This window comes from Sciurus vulgaris (genome assembly GCF_902686455.1).
Source record: "Sciurus vulgaris genome assembly, chromosome: 14".
NCBI classification, from domain to species: domain Eukaryota; kingdom Metazoa; phylum Chordata; class Mammalia; order Rodentia; family Sciuridae; genus Sciurus; species Sciurus vulgaris.
The window spans coordinates 72,767,507-72,784,422 of record NC_136475.1 but is presented as its reverse complement, the minus strand read 5'-3'; the positions used below and the strand labels follow the sequence as shown (position 1 = coordinate 72,784,422).

The following is a 16,916-nucleotide window of genomic DNA, read 5'->3' as shown; positions in this document are numbered from 1 at the left end:
CTGCCACCAGCACTTTATCTACCTCTCTCTGCATGTTGGCTTCAGATTTGTTTTTATTTTCTCACAACAGAGAACAAAGCCACTGAGAAGTCTAGCTTTACATCTCACTCTCCCACTATTAAAGAGGATCTGCTTCTTTCCTTAGTTCCAAGCCAAAACATTCCAGAGAAGGGCTAGGTCAAGTGTGTTCCCTCCAGGGGAGGCGGCCAGGGGCCTCACTGGAACCATGTGCCTGGAGCAGAGGGAGAAACAGATCCCATGAAGAAGAACTAAGCAGACACAGTCATGGATGTCCAGCATGGGATGGCACAAGGTGTGTGAGGTGGGTCAAAGAGCCGGGGAACAAAGAGGAAGAAATAGAAAGAAGGTGGGAGCGGCGTGGGGCAGGGCTTGGGAAGGGTGGGGTTGGTCATTCCGTAGCATAAGCAAGCTGATTGAAAGGACATTCAGTTCTACTCTTGAACAAAGATGCCTTGGGCCATATACATTTCTTGCCAATTTCCTTTCAACCTTAACTAATAACTTTTCCTCTTTAAATTCTGTCTGAGCCAGTTTGGCAAAGTGTAATAACACTTTCTGTTTATTTGTGCTTGGTATAGCTGGAAAGATTCCTATAAAGGTTTTTTGCTCTCATCATTTTGTCTATAAATTTATACCCAACATGAACCCTCTCTTAATAGGCTATCTGAGAGGTCAGGAGCAACCACATCTTTTTATTTAGTGAAATGTGTCTTCCAACTGTGAACTCTAGCTGCGGGTTGGATGGAAGCATATCTGCCATTAAAAGTGGACAGGATAACAGGGGTTTAGTTTTCCCAGAATGGATCATGAGCCTGTCAAGGTGGTAACAAGGACATGCAGTGGAGAGGAGCAGGACTTTGGAGCTAGAAAGACTAGGATTTGAACCTCAGGTGTAAAGTGAGTAAGGAAGGTAACAGAGGCTGTGACGCACTATCCAGACCTCCCCTCCCCTTTGGCATTCATTCCCTCAGGTGTCGAGGACACTGACCGCCCATGGCCCATAGTTGAGTTCCTTCTGGGGCATTGCCAAGGCTGAGGGACTACCTCACCCAAGATTGCACTTTTTTTTTTCGGTACTGGGGATTGAACCCAGGGCCTTGTGCACGCAAGGCAAGCACTCTACCAACTGAGCTATCTCCCCAGCCCCAAGATTGCACTTTTACCTAGAGTGGACTCGGCTGATTCTGGGGTTCAGAAGCCCAGCAATAGCTCTTCAGTCGAGGACAATTCTGAAGGCTCCCCAACTCAGGGCTCCTGTGGATCTGCCATGGCCTGTGTTATAATTGCCCCAGTGCACAACCTCTCCCTCTGCCCCATCCTGTTTTCTTGCTCTCTAAAAGGAATTTCAGAGAGCACTCCCAATAAACCCTTACATGCAAATTATGATCTCAGCATTTAAGAGAGACACCTATATTGTAGGAGTTTTTCCATTGGGATTAAAGCCAACACATGTATTGAGAAGGTGCTCAGTAGATTATTGTAATGCTCTGAAAGCCACAATCCACATAGTCCAATTCCAGAGTTAAGCCATAGTTAAATAAAATGCAGTATATTTAACCAGAATAATTTCAAAATTATTCAAGCCTTTTATTTATTCTATTAGAAGCAAAACTCTTAGTTGCAAGGTACAGAAAAGCGTATCTACATAAACATATGGTTGGTAGGGAAGGTTCATGAATCTATGAAGTCCAGGGATAGACTTTTATGTAGATCTGGATCCAGGGTCTATCAGCTCCAGCCAGAGTCCTCTGAAGACTCCTCAGGGACAATAACATCCCTGATTCTTTATTCCTCTCCACGCAAGGGTTTCTTCCCCTTGTGGTTTAGTGCTATAGCTTCTTGTATGGTAACTCAGGACTCCTAAAAGTGCAGTTGACGGGGCTAGGGTTGTGGCTCAGTGGTAGAGTGCTTGTCTGGCATGTGTGAGCAATTGGGTTCAATTCTCAGTACTGCATATAAATAAATGAATAAAATAAAGGTTTCATCAACAATTTTAAAAAAATAATAAAAATTTTAAAAAAAAGTGCAGTAGTCACTGCCATGTATTGACATGAAACTTCCTGCGGTGTGCTTATAAATCCCAGAATGTCATTTCTAATACCTTCTGTAATTATGGTTCTTCAAACAAACAGGGCCAACAGATATTATGGAGGCTGAGAAGTCCAAGATCTGCTGTTAGTGAGCTGGAGACCCAGAGAAGACAAAGCTGTAGTTTCTGTCTAGGACTAAAGTCTGATAAAAAGGAAAGCCAATTGTATAAGTTCCAGTTCAAAACCTACCAGGCTTGAGAACGGAAAAGAGCTGATATTTAAATCCAAGTTCCCAGGCAGGAAAAAACTAATGTCCCAGCTCAAGTACTCAGGCAAAAGGAGTTCCTTCCTTACTTAATCTTTTATTCTATTCCAGATTTTCAAATCTTCCATTGATTAAATCAAATCACGGGCCACAATAACAAGACAGAAATCCACTGTGGAACTAGAAGACTTGAAGTACAATATGAACATATTTGGTTTAACAATATATCTATAGAACACTCTGTTTAACAATAGCAGAATACATTTTCTAATGTACCCATGGAACATTCTTCAGGATAAATCATATGCTAGGCCATAAAACAAGCCCCAATAAGCTTAAAAGAATTTAAATTATACAAAATGTTCTCCAATCACAATGGAATGAATTTAGAAACCAGTTAGAGAAAGAAATTGGAAAATTCACAAATATGTGAAACTTGAACAACACACTTCTAAATACCAATGAGTCTGAAAGAAATCACAAAGAAAATTAGATAATACTTTGAGATAAGTAAAAAAATGAAGATACAGCAAAGCAAAACTTAAGGAATGCAGCTAAAGCAGTATCTGGAGGGAAATGTGTAATCATAAATTCCTGCATTAAAAAACATTTTAAATCTAATGTTTTACCTTAAGACACTGCAAAAAGAAAAGAGAGCTAGCGAAACCTAAAGTACGCCAAATTAAAAAATAGTGAATGTTAGAATGGAAATTAATGCAATGTAGGCTAGAAAAGCAATAAAGAAAATCAGCAAAACCTGAAGTTGGTTCTTTGAAAAGATCAATGCAATGAATAAACTGACCAAGAAAAAGAAAACTAAAATTAGTAAAACCAGGAATGAAACAAAATATTACTATCAACTTTACATAAACAAAAAGGATTATAAGAAAATCTTTGAGCAACTATAAGCCAACAAATTATATAGATGAGATATAATTCCTAGATGAGATGGACAAATTCCCAGAAAGACCCAAACCACTAAAACTGACTCAAGTAGAAACAAAATCTAAATAGACCTATAATTAGTAAAGAGATCGAGTTAGTGATCATCATTATCTTCTTCTCAAGGCTAAATGCCTTCACTGGGGAATCTATGGAACATTTAAAGAGTAATTAATACCTGTTCACAGACTCTGTCAAAGCACAGGCCAGCCCTGTGAAACTGTACAACAGTAAGGATACCAGGTATTTACTGGGGATCATCTTTGGAGGTCAGTTCCCAAAGTCCACCCGCTGCAAGATCTCTTCACAGACAATCAGTATAATTTTGGCATGTATCTGGCTACTTCCTGATAGTCCCTTGGCTGGAGGTTTTCAATCTTCAGGCTTTGAATCTTGGTAAACATAGAGTGCTTTGAAGAAATAACACTAAAACTTGAATCAGTCACTTATATCTTTATAAAACCAAGGTCCTGAAAAATGTGATATTTAATGATGTGATAAAAGAATGAGATATTTCAAAGCCTTGATGAGTAGGAGAAGAGCAGATTCAGAAACTTATCCACATTTTAAGATTCCATAATGCCAGGCTTGCTAAGTCCCTCATAGATAAAAGTAGCCCAACGTCTCTCCTTAAGGGGGTCTATGATAGGAATTTAGTGCCCAGTCCAAAGCCATGAAGCTATAATAGCCCAATTTTGGACAGATACCAGCAGGAAGAGAATGGTTTTGTTGGTCTGGAGTCTTCCTAGTGCCCCCAGTCACAGATTAATTCTGCAGTATGGTCTGCGAACAACCTCCTAATGTACTCTCAGACCACACTTATTAGAACAAAGATTCTATCCTATTCCCTAAAGATCATGCTTCTCTTAGAGATTGGAGGACATGAGTCTTTGAAATGTGCTCTACAAATATTGACATCATAGTTATGTTGACCTCAGTAACCCAAAGCTACCAGCAATGGCAGAGGAGCCAAAGGGTTCAATGTAGTTGGCCAGTCTGTTGGTTGTTCTGTTTGATTTCAGAAGGCAAATGATTCCCTAAGTGCTTTGGGAATGCAAACCCTAAACCAAAAAAACAACACTGCTTTCCTCTTATGTGGAGGCCTCTCATTTACACCCCGTATTTGGTCTTACCTGTACCTAGCACAGCCTTTGGCAAGAAATGTCTCACTGAATCAATTAATGCTTTAAAGTGACTTGCTTAACTCCAGTTTTCTGCACACATTTAGTTAGTTAATTCTATTAGCAAAGGCTGTTGATGGCTTAGGAGAAATTGCAGGAGTTCATCTCTGGCAAAGATTCCTCTTTTGTGATGTTGGTGGTTACTGCGCCCAGGGTTTCCAACTTAATTGGAAACGGTGGCATGTAATTTCGTTGTGGTGGTGTCTGTAGCTGTTAATTTAGCTGATTTAAATTCCATTAAGGTTTTAATGGAAACAATTCCATACTAATTAGCCAGCACCTCCACTTGCTAGGAGTTGAACTTCACTGGGCTTCTTAAATGGCACCCACCCCAGCTCTGGTTGCGTTTGACAACTAGAAACAGATCTTCAAAACTGCTAGTGTTTATAATCAAAACCAGAGTCTAGCCAGTGACTGAACACTAAAATTGCTTGAATTTTGTTTTTCTAGCTGCATTTCCAATGACAAAATATTGAAGGCGTTTTGTTTATTGGCTCTTCCCTAGAGATCTGCTAAGATAAGATGAAAGCTTTACAATGTTGTTTCAAAAGAGAAGTTAGCATCTTAAGAGTCTTCTTTTAAGAAAACAATAAAGCAAATGTTTTCCACTTCATTATTTTATTAAGACTTCAGTGATTCTGAAAATATGATATTTTTGTCCGCTTATTCTTGCAGACTGTGGTTTTTCTAAGTTTTCCATAGGTCTGTTCAAGCTGATCAAATAGTCCCATATTCTGAAATATTTACAAGGCACAGATAATGATCCAGCACAGTCATTTCCAAAATATGAAGCTGGGCTCAGCCCAGTTCTGAGGGAATAGACCTGAGACCCACTGTCCCTGCCTTGGACAGTTCTGGTAACTCCCTTCTCTCTTGCACAGTTAACTTTATGCCACACAGCCCCCAAACAAAAGCTTCCTCTATGAGGTCATGGTCAAAGGGAGCTAACTGTAAGCTGCAAATCTGGCAAATTTAGTCAAGGTGAGAGAACTCTGTGATCACATTTGAATTATGTATTCCAAGTTTGGGATTTGGCTATTTGATCACTTGGATTGTGTGTTAAAGTCTTCCCTGGGAGCAGTCATGAACAAGCTGTGATTCTGCTTGCTATGTGTTCATTGCAGCAGGAGGTGATACACCAGTAACTTTTTGTGTGTGGGTGGGGGGCTGGAATTGAAGCCAGGGTCTCGTGCATGCTAGGCAACCCTCTACCACTGCACTGCCCCTCACCAGCCCACCAATAATCCTAATAAAAGGTGGTAAGGAATGAGGAAGAAGACACTGAGCCATTCAGAGAGATTATCTTGAGCTGGAAAGACCACCTAGAGGAAGCACTTTATCCAGTGCTGAAGGTCACAGAATTTTTGCAATAGTAGAGGCATGTGATTGGGTGTTGAAAGCAGGCAAACCGTGAGCAAAAACTCACAAGGAGTGGTAATGGAGTTCAGGTCATGCGGAGGTGGGGGAGCACAGTGAGACAGAAGAGGGACTGACGATTATTAGCCAATACCCCCGGACCAGGGAGACCGGCCACCATGCAGTCGCAGTGTGGGAAGGAAGGCAGGGAACTGGGAAGGCCTATGGGGACTTCCGTGGTGTGCAGTGAATGGTCAGGCCCCTGTGAAGGAGGCAGAGCATTTGTGGTCCCAATAGGGGAAAGGGGTATCTGGCATCTGATAAAGTCTGTGCCATTGGTTTGCTTTTGTGTTTGTGGTGCTGGGGACTGAACCCAGGCTTCATGCACACTAGGCGAGCGCTCCACCACTGATCTAAAGCCTCAGCCCTGATGTCATCGGTTTGGAAAAATCCTCTGACCTGGGAAAAGAGACTCTGGGTTAGTGCTTCTCAAATTTTAATGTGTGCACGAACCACTTGGCATTTTGTGAAAACAGGATTCTGCATTTCTAACAAGTTCCCAGATGAGGGTCATGCCGCTGGTCTGGGGACCACTCTCTGAGTGACAAGGAGCTGGAGCTACTCAAATTAGCTGATTTAGGCAGAGATCTCTAACAGCTCAAGAATCTGTGAGATAGTGACCCAATTGTTTCTAAGTGTTTTTGTTTCTTTAAATCTCATTCTAAATGCAGCGGGAAGCGGTATTTGTATTTTAGGTTCTAACTTGACCCCTGGGAACTGTGGCCCTCTCCTCAGGTGTGTCCACAGGCTTTCTGGGTGTAGACCTTGTAAGCAACCACTCAAGACAAGCTACGGTCCTCAGTGTCGTGGGAGGCAGTGGGGTGCTCTGTCATTCTCGGAGCCCCTCTTCTGAGTTTGGGGGATAAGGGAGCAGCTTTGGAACTGCAGACATCAAAGATGAAAGGGTGCTCATCAGAGGAGGTAGATCCTCAGGCCACCCTGCCAGTGTCTAGAATCAGTTTGCAGCTTGGGAGGGACTGGGGTTGCCTCGAGGTGGTGTAGGCCTAGGTTGACCACGAAAATGGCAGCAGGAATCAGGCAAGGCCATATTTGGGGTGGGCCTCGCAGGCTGGCAGCCCCCAGCTTTGGAGCTGCTCTTCATGGCTTAAGTCACAGACAAGGCCATATTTTATTTCTGTCCAAGATTAAATCAGTAGGACCTGACCTGCCATCCACAAACGTGGATCATTTGGGGTTGTCCTTCTTTCTTCTCTGGGGACAACCATGTCAGGCTGTTTATTTGCATAATTTGGCCCTGGCCTTGCCTAGCCTTACCTCTGAAGTCAGAGTTGCAGGTGGACCTGATGATCCTGAAAAGGACTGGACACCACCCCTCCACGGTGGGGCTTGAGGTCCCGTGCACGGCCCATGCCAGTGTTGTCCGGCCTAAGCGTTGTGTGGGTTTCCAGAACCTGCAGGTTCAGGAGCTGGAGGTTCAGCCTCACTGTCACGTGGAATTTTTGCCCAAAGCTCATGGCTTTGCAGAGTGAGGCTGAGAGGCCCTGATGGACAGAGCAGCTTCTTGGGGGTGAGGATGGACAGGGTGTTTCCCTCCCATAGCCCAGGCCGCACCACTGCTTCAGTCATTTGCTTTTCACCCACATGGGTCGATAGTGCCTGAGCCACGCAGCTCAGAGCCCACACCGCACGGTCTCCATCACGGTTCATCCTAGACAATGGAGTGGACTGGCATTAGAACTGAGGTCAGTGGGCTGGGGTGTGGCTCAGTGGCAGAGCGCTTGCCTAGCACGTGTGAGGCACTGGGTTCAATCCTCAGCACCACATTAAAAAATAAATAAACAAAGTCAAGGTATTTAAAAAAAAAAAAGAAAGAAAGAACTGAAGTCAGGGACACCTGTCTGGCCCCCCCTCCTTGTAATGAGTCCCTTCCGGTTGGGAAGTTCCTTGGGATCATTTTCATGCATTGATCAGGAGTTAAGCCCAAGCTATCATCAGATAGTCTAATAATTAGAAAGCAGATGTAACATGTAGAAGTTCCAGACTTGAACAACAGGGGCTCGAATCCTGGTTCCTCCTTAATGTTCATGTGGCCTGCTGATCAGGGCGTACATTCTGAGGCCAGGCTGACTGTGATCCACATTCCACATCCTTGGCGTCTCCTTGTGGGGCCTTGGGTAAGTCATGCAATCACTTGAACCTGGGTTCCCTGGCCATAAAGCAGAGCTGATGAGATTCCCCCACAGGCTGCAGAAAGAAGCAAGCACACACCTCACACCGCGTGTGGCACACGGGAGGCACCCAATAAATATTAGCTATCACCATGCAATGATACTTATGGAATAAGTAAGGAGTTGTGGGTTTTATTGGAAACAAAATAAGTCCGTCTGCTTCTTAGTAGCCCTGTCCCTCTGGGAAGCCAAACCACGAGCTCGTAAATGCTGAGCACAGCATCCACCTGGTGGCCGCATCCCCAAATCTCTCATCAAAAACCTGGAGGAAATGAAAAGGCTTGTAATTTATAAACCCAGGCTCCTCTGGGGCCGACGGAGGGGCGGGCAGGCGAGCACACACTCTGGGGTCTCGGTGGGGGCTGCACAGGCGGCTCAGAAACAAAGCCGCACTTTGTCCTGTGACTTGGCTTTGCTTTTTGTCATAATATTGAATTAATTTTAAAATTTCAAATAACACTAAAGTAAGATATTTACATCTAGTAAAGAAGTGAGAGTGGGTTAAAAGGGTTGAGAAAGCATCTATAACCTGTAAAAGGCAGGGACGCTCACAGGAATGCGACAGGCACGTGGGCAAAGGCCCACACTCTCCGCTCACCCCGCCAAGCACCCACCCATCCCTAAGGTGGCAGTGGGTGGGTGGAGCCCAAGCAGCCCGCGAAGTCTGCCTAATTGGAAAAGGCTGGCACACGCACAGGGCGCTTCTGTGCCCGGGACCCTTCCTTTTGCTTTATGATGCTAATGAGGGAAACGTGAGCAAATGTTCATTAAAACGTGTGAACCGCTCTGAATCATCCCGGGCTTCCATTTCTATTCCAGGTGTCCCTTTGGATGTGGAGCTTAAATCCTTTATGCATTCTGAGGAGTCTGTCTGCCACCCTGGTTAAATAAAACTCCTTGGTGAATCTTTTTTTTCTTTCTACTTTTAATTTTTTTTTAAAATGACAGACTTAATAAAAATTTTAAAGTTAATAAAAGTGAAAAATATACTTGTAGAAAAGTGCTCACGTGTATGGCTTCCTGAATTGTTACCAAGTGCCTTTGACCACTTAGGCCCAGAGTATTACCCCTGCCCCCACCCTGTCCTCCCTCCTGGTTGTTAATGACCCCCAGGAGGGGGAGCACAGTCCTGGCTTCTCAGGGCACCAGATCCATTTGCTTGGTTTTGAACTTCATGTAAGTGGCCTCATTCAGGATGTACTACGTCATACGGGATGTTTTTATGTCAGGGAGACTCTTATCTGTGTTGGGTGATGTTGTGGATCCTTCATTCATTCCCCTTGATGTAGAGCACCCGCTGTGTGGTTCTTCATGATTGGAGGCTTCTCTGGTGGAGGTGGGCTTGTGTCCCCTGATGGGATTGGTTCTAGGAATGAGCAAGTGACTTAGGTCACCCAATTGGGATTTCCCAATAGGAAAGCCAATGGCATCGCTCTCCCTCATGAGAGCAGTGTATCACAGTAGATTTTGGAGCCTTGCTGTCTGTCTGGTCCAGTGTGCCTTACTTAAATTCTGTCTCCCATCTTAGTGACTTCATCTGTAAAAGGAGATAATAATAATAGCATCTCCTCCATAGAGATATTGCAAACATTAAACTAGTGCTTAGAGCATACCAGCCGCAGATGAAATGCTCATGGATTTCTGTTCCTGGGTTGTAAGCTACGAAGGAGTGGGGCTGGGCTCTGGTGGCCACTGGGCTGCCTGCAGTGTGAACACTGAGTCTCCTGAGGGTCTGTGCACGCGGTGTCTATCTTGCTTCTGACCCTTGGCATGGGTTGTTCCCCCATCTCGTCTGTCAGCTTCCCTGTTGTTCGCACAGAAAACTTCCATCCCTCTTTTGTGTCTCAACCCAGAGGGATGGACTAATGTCCTATGGGTGGCCGTCCCACTCTCACTCAAGCAAATAGCGTCCCTATCCCTCCTGCTGTACCCCAGCAGTTCTCAAGGTGTGTTCTGCAGACCCCCGGGGGTGCCTCCAAGATGCCATTTACCTTGTTCACCAGGTCAGCGTTTGCACTGAAGGTACAAAGCTTTTCTCTGTGAGTGAACTTATAGCTGCTTAATGTGAATGGAGACGTGACATCAAATTATGAGGTTAAATATCCTTTATCCAAAATGCTTGGGATCTGCAGTGTTTAAGATTGCTGAGATTTTTTAGTTTTGAATTTTCAGATGAGGAATGCCCAACCTGTACTACTAGCTACTGATTCTTCATCACAGGATACTCAGTGGAGACAGGAAGAAAGGAGGGAGGGAGGGAAGAAAGGAATGCCTTTGATGAAGCAGTAACAATTGTTGATTTTTGACACTTGAGGTCATGTTCATGCAATGTCAAATATTATGTGATGAGATGGAATCATGCATGAAGCACGTCTGCCTACTGAACACTAGCGTTTGCATCTGGAACATCCCCCAAAGGTCCCTGCAGAAAAGGCTGGACCCCCAGCCATGGTGCTATTGGAAGTGGTAGAACTTTCAGGGGTCTAGTGGGAAGTCTCAGGTCATTGGGAAATGCCCTGGAAGGGAACAGTGGAATGCTAGCCCTTTCCTCTTCTCTTTTTTTTTTTTATGCTCCAGGCATGAGGTGAACAGATATGTTTTGCCATAATGTGTCCCCCACCCCTCAGAGGCTTAAATGCAATGTTTCTACCTAATCCTGGATGGAAACTCCAAAACTATGAGCCAAAATAAATCTTTTCTGTTTGTAAGTTGATTTATCTCAGGTGTTTGTTATAGTAATGAAAGCTGATTAACACACTGAAGTAGGATGGCTTTCTCAAGGAGAACCCCCTGTGTGAATAAATTACAAGCTGAATTAGCTACTTTTTTCCCATGGAATGCCATTTATACTTCATGGAACAAGTGACAGGCCATGACTATTCAGGCTTGGGAAATTTTCTGATATTATTTCATTGAATAGGTTGTTCATTCCTTTGGTTTGTATCTCTGTGCCTTCCTCAATCCCAATAATTCTTAAATTTGGTCTTTTCATGATGTCCCATAGTTCTTGGAGATTCTGTTCATGATTTCTTACCATCTTCTCTGTTTGGGCAACTTTATTTTCAAGATTAAATATTTTGTCTTCATTATCTGAGGTTCTGTCTTCCAAGTGGTCTAGTCTTTTGGTGATGCTTTCCATTGAGTTTTTTATTTGGTTTATTGTTTCCTTCATTTCAAGGATTTCTGGTTTTTTTGTTTTTTTGTTTTTTTGTTTTTGGAGAATCTTTATCTCTTTGTTGAAATGATCTTTTGCTTCCTGCAGTTGCTCTTTCAACTGCTTATTGGTATTATCACTCATTGGCTGCATTTGCTCTCTTATCTCATCCTTTGCTTTGCGAATCATCTTAATCATGTATAATCTGAAGTCCTTTTCTGACATTTCTTCTAACATACTGTCATTGGATTCTATTAATACAGAATCTAGATTTGTTTGGATCATTTTATTCCCTTGTTTTTTCATGTTGTTTATGTATCTTCCCCTCTAGCAGTGCAGATCTGGGGTATTGCAGATTTCCCCCTATAGGCTTATAGTGGCCCTATAGGTTTCCTAAACCTTTTCTTTAAGGGGGAGATCAATATTAGCAGTGCCCAATTCAGACAGTATACAATCCTAGACCAAATAGCTCCTATGAGGACAATAACAATATTGTCATAATAAACAGAATGAGTTCAATTATTATCTTCAGTATAATAAACAGATTTGCAATAAGGTCTGCAGTTTCTAATGGAGGACAAAGAGGATGCAGAGGGATGTAGGATGTAGCCAACTATGAGCTTCAAGTCTCCAGAAGGCGTCGCAGGATGGGATTTGCCCCACCTAAAGATCAGAAATACGGCTTCCAGGATTATCCAAGATGGCTGCTCTGGCTTCCAAATGTGCTGGCAAATGGGGAGCTGCAGCTCAGGGTGTGGACGTGGTCGGCTGGAGGTCCTGGTGGTAGAGTGCGGTTGGTCAGGCAGGGGTCCTGGAGGTCGGGTGTGTTTGGTGTGGTTGTGGGATCCTGGAGGCCGGGTGCAATCAGACAGTCTGAGGGTCCCGGTGCTAGGGCGCAGTCAGTTGGTCTGGGGGTCCTGGCGGCAGAGAGCAATCAGCGATGTGAGGGTCCCCGAGGCAGGGAGTGATCAGTCAGGCTGAGGGATCCTGGAGACGGGGCTCAGTCAGTCCAGCCAGGGGTCCTACGGGGCCTGGCTGTTGTCTCAAAGTGGTGGCAGCCACGTGTAATCAAACCTGCAGGTACTGTGACAGTGAACTTCCAGGCAGCAGCAGGCAGCTGGCGCTCCACTGGCGGTTGGCGATCAGTTTGCTGACTGTTGTTGGACGACTGGGAGGTGAACTTCCGGCGGTGGGTGATGGATAGGAGTAAGGCAGGTGATGGACAGGCGAGAGGCAGGCAAAATCGACTCTTCAGACTTGGGTATTAGGCATTTTCTTGAAAATGAAGAGAGTCACATCAAGGAAAATAATTGTCAGTAGTTGCTGCCAAAAATAAAATTTAAACTTTTTTTGGTGTGATGTAGGGGATCAAACCCCAGGGCCTCACACATACTAGGCACATGCTCTACCACTGAGCTACCTGCATAAAATTTAAACTTTCAAATAAAGTTTTGAATTTTAAAAAACATGTAAATGTCACCATGAGCTGAACATAACCCCACCCCTTAATGACTTTTCTGGTGAGGTAGGTGGAGATGTTAATGACTGTGATTGAGCCAGAATCTTATGTCAGTCTTTAATTAATTAATTAGACTAGTAATGATACATACTTATGTGATTGTTATGGTTTGGATGTGAGGTATCCCCCAAAATCTCACATATGAGACAATGCAAGAAGGTTCAGAGGAGAAATGATTGGGTTGTGAGAGTCTTAACCAATCAGTGATTTCATCCCCTGATAGGGGTTAACTGAGTGGTAACTGAAGTTGTAGGGTGTGGCTAGAGGAGGTGGGAATTGGGCGTGGCTCTGGGGTATATATTTTGTACCTGGAGAGTGGAGTCTCTCTCTGCTTTCTGATCACAATGTGAGCTATTTCCCTCTTCCACTCTTCCACCATGATGTTCAGCCTCACCTCAAACCCCCAAGGAGTGGAGCCGGCCTTCTATGAACCAGGATCTCTGAAACCGTGAGCCCTCAAATAAACTTTTCCTCCCCTACAATTGTTCTGGTTAGATGTTTTAGTCACAGCAGGAAAATAGCTGACTAAAACAGTGATATAATGGAATATTTTGATATATGCATACATTGTAGAAAAATTCAAATTAATTAATATCTCCATGATATTACCTATGTTTTTTGTAGTGAGAAAGCTGAGAGTTGTCTTAGTAGTTTTGAAATAACCAATATATTATTTTATTGTCACCCATGCTGTGTAATAGATCATGAAAACTTGTTCCTTCTGTCTAAGACTTGAGACCCTGTGACTAACATCTCCCCTTTCCCTTCCCCACCTCAGCCCCTTGCCTTTAATGACCACTATCTACTCTTTGTTTCTATGAGTTATTTTTAAAATTCCATATATAGATGAGATCATAGAGTATTTGTCTTTCTGTGCCTGTCTTAGTTCACTGTATTGGGTCCTCCAGATTGACCCATGTTGTCACAAATGACAGACTTTAATAGTGTTTCCATGTATGTATACACCACATTATCCTCCATTGATGGACAGATAGGTTGTTTCCCATATCCATCATGTGGATAGTACTGAAATAAACATGAAAACATGAACAGGTATCTCTTCTTTGTACCAATTTCAATTGTATCAATTTGTACCAATTTCTTTGTATCAATTTATTTTGGATGTACACCCAGTAGTGAGATAGCTGGATCATATAGTAATTCTATTTTTATTTTTTTGAAGAATCACCATACTGTTTTCCAAAATGACTGCACTCCTTTACATTCCCACTGACAGTGGACTGGGTTCCCTTTTCTCCACATCCCCACTAGCATGTCGTCTTTCTGATGACAGCCATTCTAACAGGTCCGAGGTGATACTGTGGGTTTAATTTGCATTTCCCTGATGATTAGAGATGTTGAACATTTTTTTCATACATCTGCTTGCCATTCATATGTTTTCTTTTGAGGAATGTCTTAAAGTTCTTTGTTCATTTTAAAAATCAGGTTGGTTGTTTTCTTGGTATTGAGCTGTTTGAGTCCTGATATATTTTGATTATTAGCCCCTTATTAGATGTATGGTTTGCAAATATTTTCTCCAAATCTGTGGGTTGTCTTTTTACTCTGTTGTTTCCTTTTCTTTGAAGGGGTCTTTTAGTCTGTTGTAATCCTACTTGTCTAATTTTTGCTCTTGTTGAGTGTGCTTTTGGGGTTCTGTCCAAGAAATCACTGCCCAGTTGTGTCCCAGTCTCCACACACACCTTCCCCTCTCCCGGTTGTGGCAATTCTGCTCCCAATACCAATGCCTTTCCACCCCTCATCTTCCTCTGCTCCAGTTACTGTCCTGCACGTCATCCCCAGACTCACCCGCCATTACTGATTGACAGATGAATCAACCCTGGGGGAGAAGGAGCTGGGCTAACTTCCAGGACAGCTGCCTCTGGCCCACAGCCTGGGAAGATAACACCTGCTAGCTGGTTGATCCCTTTGCTTAGGGGTCCAGGAGGGATTTGGATGCTAATGGTGGGAGGCTGAAACCAATCCAAGAGGGGGAGGCTGGGGCCTTGGGGAAAATGGTGGGACAGGTCCACATCACAAGGCCCCTGCTCTCACTTCCTCACCTCTGCCTGGAATTCCATGTTGGGAAGCAGCTGTGAAAGGAAGAGAGGCAACAGCAATGTTTGCTTCCATGTTGTGTTGGGGCAGGGTTATTGTCTCCAGCATGATGTGATTGCTTCCAGTTACAGTGCTTCTACCTTGGGGCCAACATAATCTCACATCTTTAGTTTGCAGGAGAAGGGGCTTGCTTAACATTCAATAAGGCATAGAAAAGTATTTATATTAAGTTCTTTCTTTCTTTCTTTTTTGCAGTGCTGGGGATTGAACCCAGGGCCTTGTGCTTGCAAGGCAAGCACTCTACCAACTGAGCTATCTTCCCAGCCCTTTATTAAGTTCTTATTGATCATTGTCTAATATTTTTCTTTAGCAATTATTATAAAATACCTTTTCCATTCCCTTTTGAAGAGTGTTTTTTAAGACATTGGAATTTCTTATATCTCTTTTTTTCCTTTAAAATGTTAAATGTATTATTTTGAAATATAACTTTAGACTCAAAGAAGGTACAAAAATAGTAAGTGGGTAAATGCTTCTGTACCTGTCGCCCAGCTTCACTCGATTCTAATGTCTCATGTAGGCAGAGCACATTATCAAAACCAGGAAATGAATGTTAGTACAATATCATTAACAAAACTCCAGACCTTATTTTATTTTATTGCAAAAAAGAAGCTCCCTTGTGCCATCTCTTTATAGTTGCACTCCATTTATCTTTAAAATACAACTTTTGTTTTAATGTAAGTTGCACTTCATAAAAATATCTAGGATTTGAGTCTCTGGTACCTATCATGAAATAAATTGTGTGGGATTTAATGCCAAGGAGCTATAGAATCCTTTGTGTAGATGTTGACTTGGAAGCTCACTTGCTGTGTGGTCTTAGGCCAAGAACATGACCTCTCTGAGTGTGGTTCAGTCATCTGTAAAATGCAGTTAATAATACCCGCTGTATAGAAAGGCTGCAGGGATTACATACAAAGCATATGAAGTTTTTAGTATATCACTGGGCACTGTCCATGGTCAATGTCTTCGGTCAGGTGGCCTAGGAAACACACTCAGAGATAGAGATCTGCGTGCAGCTAGTTTTCTGGGGACTGCTCATGGGATTCACACTGTGTCCGGGAGGGACACAGGACTGGGCAGAGGGAGAGGAGTTAGGATGCAGCTGCATGTGGCCTCGGCTCATCCTACGGGGAGCTTGGATGGTTCTTCGGAGTTGGTCCAGCCTTTGTCCCCCTGCACTGACCAACCAGTGTGTGGGCCGCTGTCAGGGAGGGGCTCACCCTGGGCAAGGCTGGCTCCCCTCACCTAGGGGACTCCGGAGGACAGACTCTGCCACGAGTCTTAGCAGTTAGCACATCGGCAGCTGCAGGCCCCCAGCACAAGGGATCTGAGGAGTGTGTCCCGGCAGCCACCAACCTCACTATTATGGTGATGGCTTTCAGGAAGGGGGACATCAAAACGGGAGGCAATTAATCACCAGCGTTTCATCTTCCCCACGCTGGCCGCTTAAGCCCAGGCACATGTGGATGGCTTGATGTTCCCGAAGCAGCTACTTCCTTTTCTGTTTTAGGGCAGTGAAGAGGATCTTTTTACGTGCTCCAGAAGAGCTAATTTGGGGGTGAGAGAAAAGAAGCAACAGATCCTTTTTTCTGTATAGCTGCTAAAGGGAATTTCCTAAAATTCTCATTGCCAGTTCCACTAAAGAACCCCAGCTTGTACAATCCTGCCCTGTAGGATGATTGCCTCAAAGTGAGCTGTGGAATCAGACATTTAATGCCTTTTCAAGAAATTTCTTCTCAGGCTGCCAAGGATGAGTTAGTATCAGTATTATAAAGAGCTTGTGTTTGTTTAGTAACAGTTGGAAGTCTCCTAGAAGTCTCTGAGCCAAGGCCTATGGGCAAAACCAAAGAATGGTGCCAGGTCTCTAACCAGAAAGATTTCTTCATCCCTCCTCTCTCTGCACAGCCACTGGGAAAGACTTGAGAGTGGGCAAGTACCATAATATGGCTATGAGGACCTAGTGAAGCTCCCATAAATACCTGCAGACTCAGGCTCTAATGGCTGCCGGGCAAGGTGGTGCACACCTGTGATCCCAGTGTCTTGAGAGGCTGAGGCAGGAGGATTGTGAGTTCAAGGCCAGTCTGGGT

The 16,916-nt window shown here is 43.8% G+C and overlaps 1 protein-coding gene across 1 annotated transcript in view; it reads left to right on the top strand.

Moving 5' to 3' along the window:
- Positions 1-207: 207 nt before the first annotated feature.
- The window catches only part of LTBP1 (latent transforming growth factor beta binding protein 1), a 492,924-nt gene continuing 476,215 nt past the window's right edge, over positions 208-16,916 (top strand). Inside the window, exon 1 of the mRNA XM_079109942.1 lies at positions 208-367. The gene's annotated coding sequence lies outside the window, so the exon portion shown is untranslated. The remainder of the gene's footprint in view (positions 368-16,916) is intronic.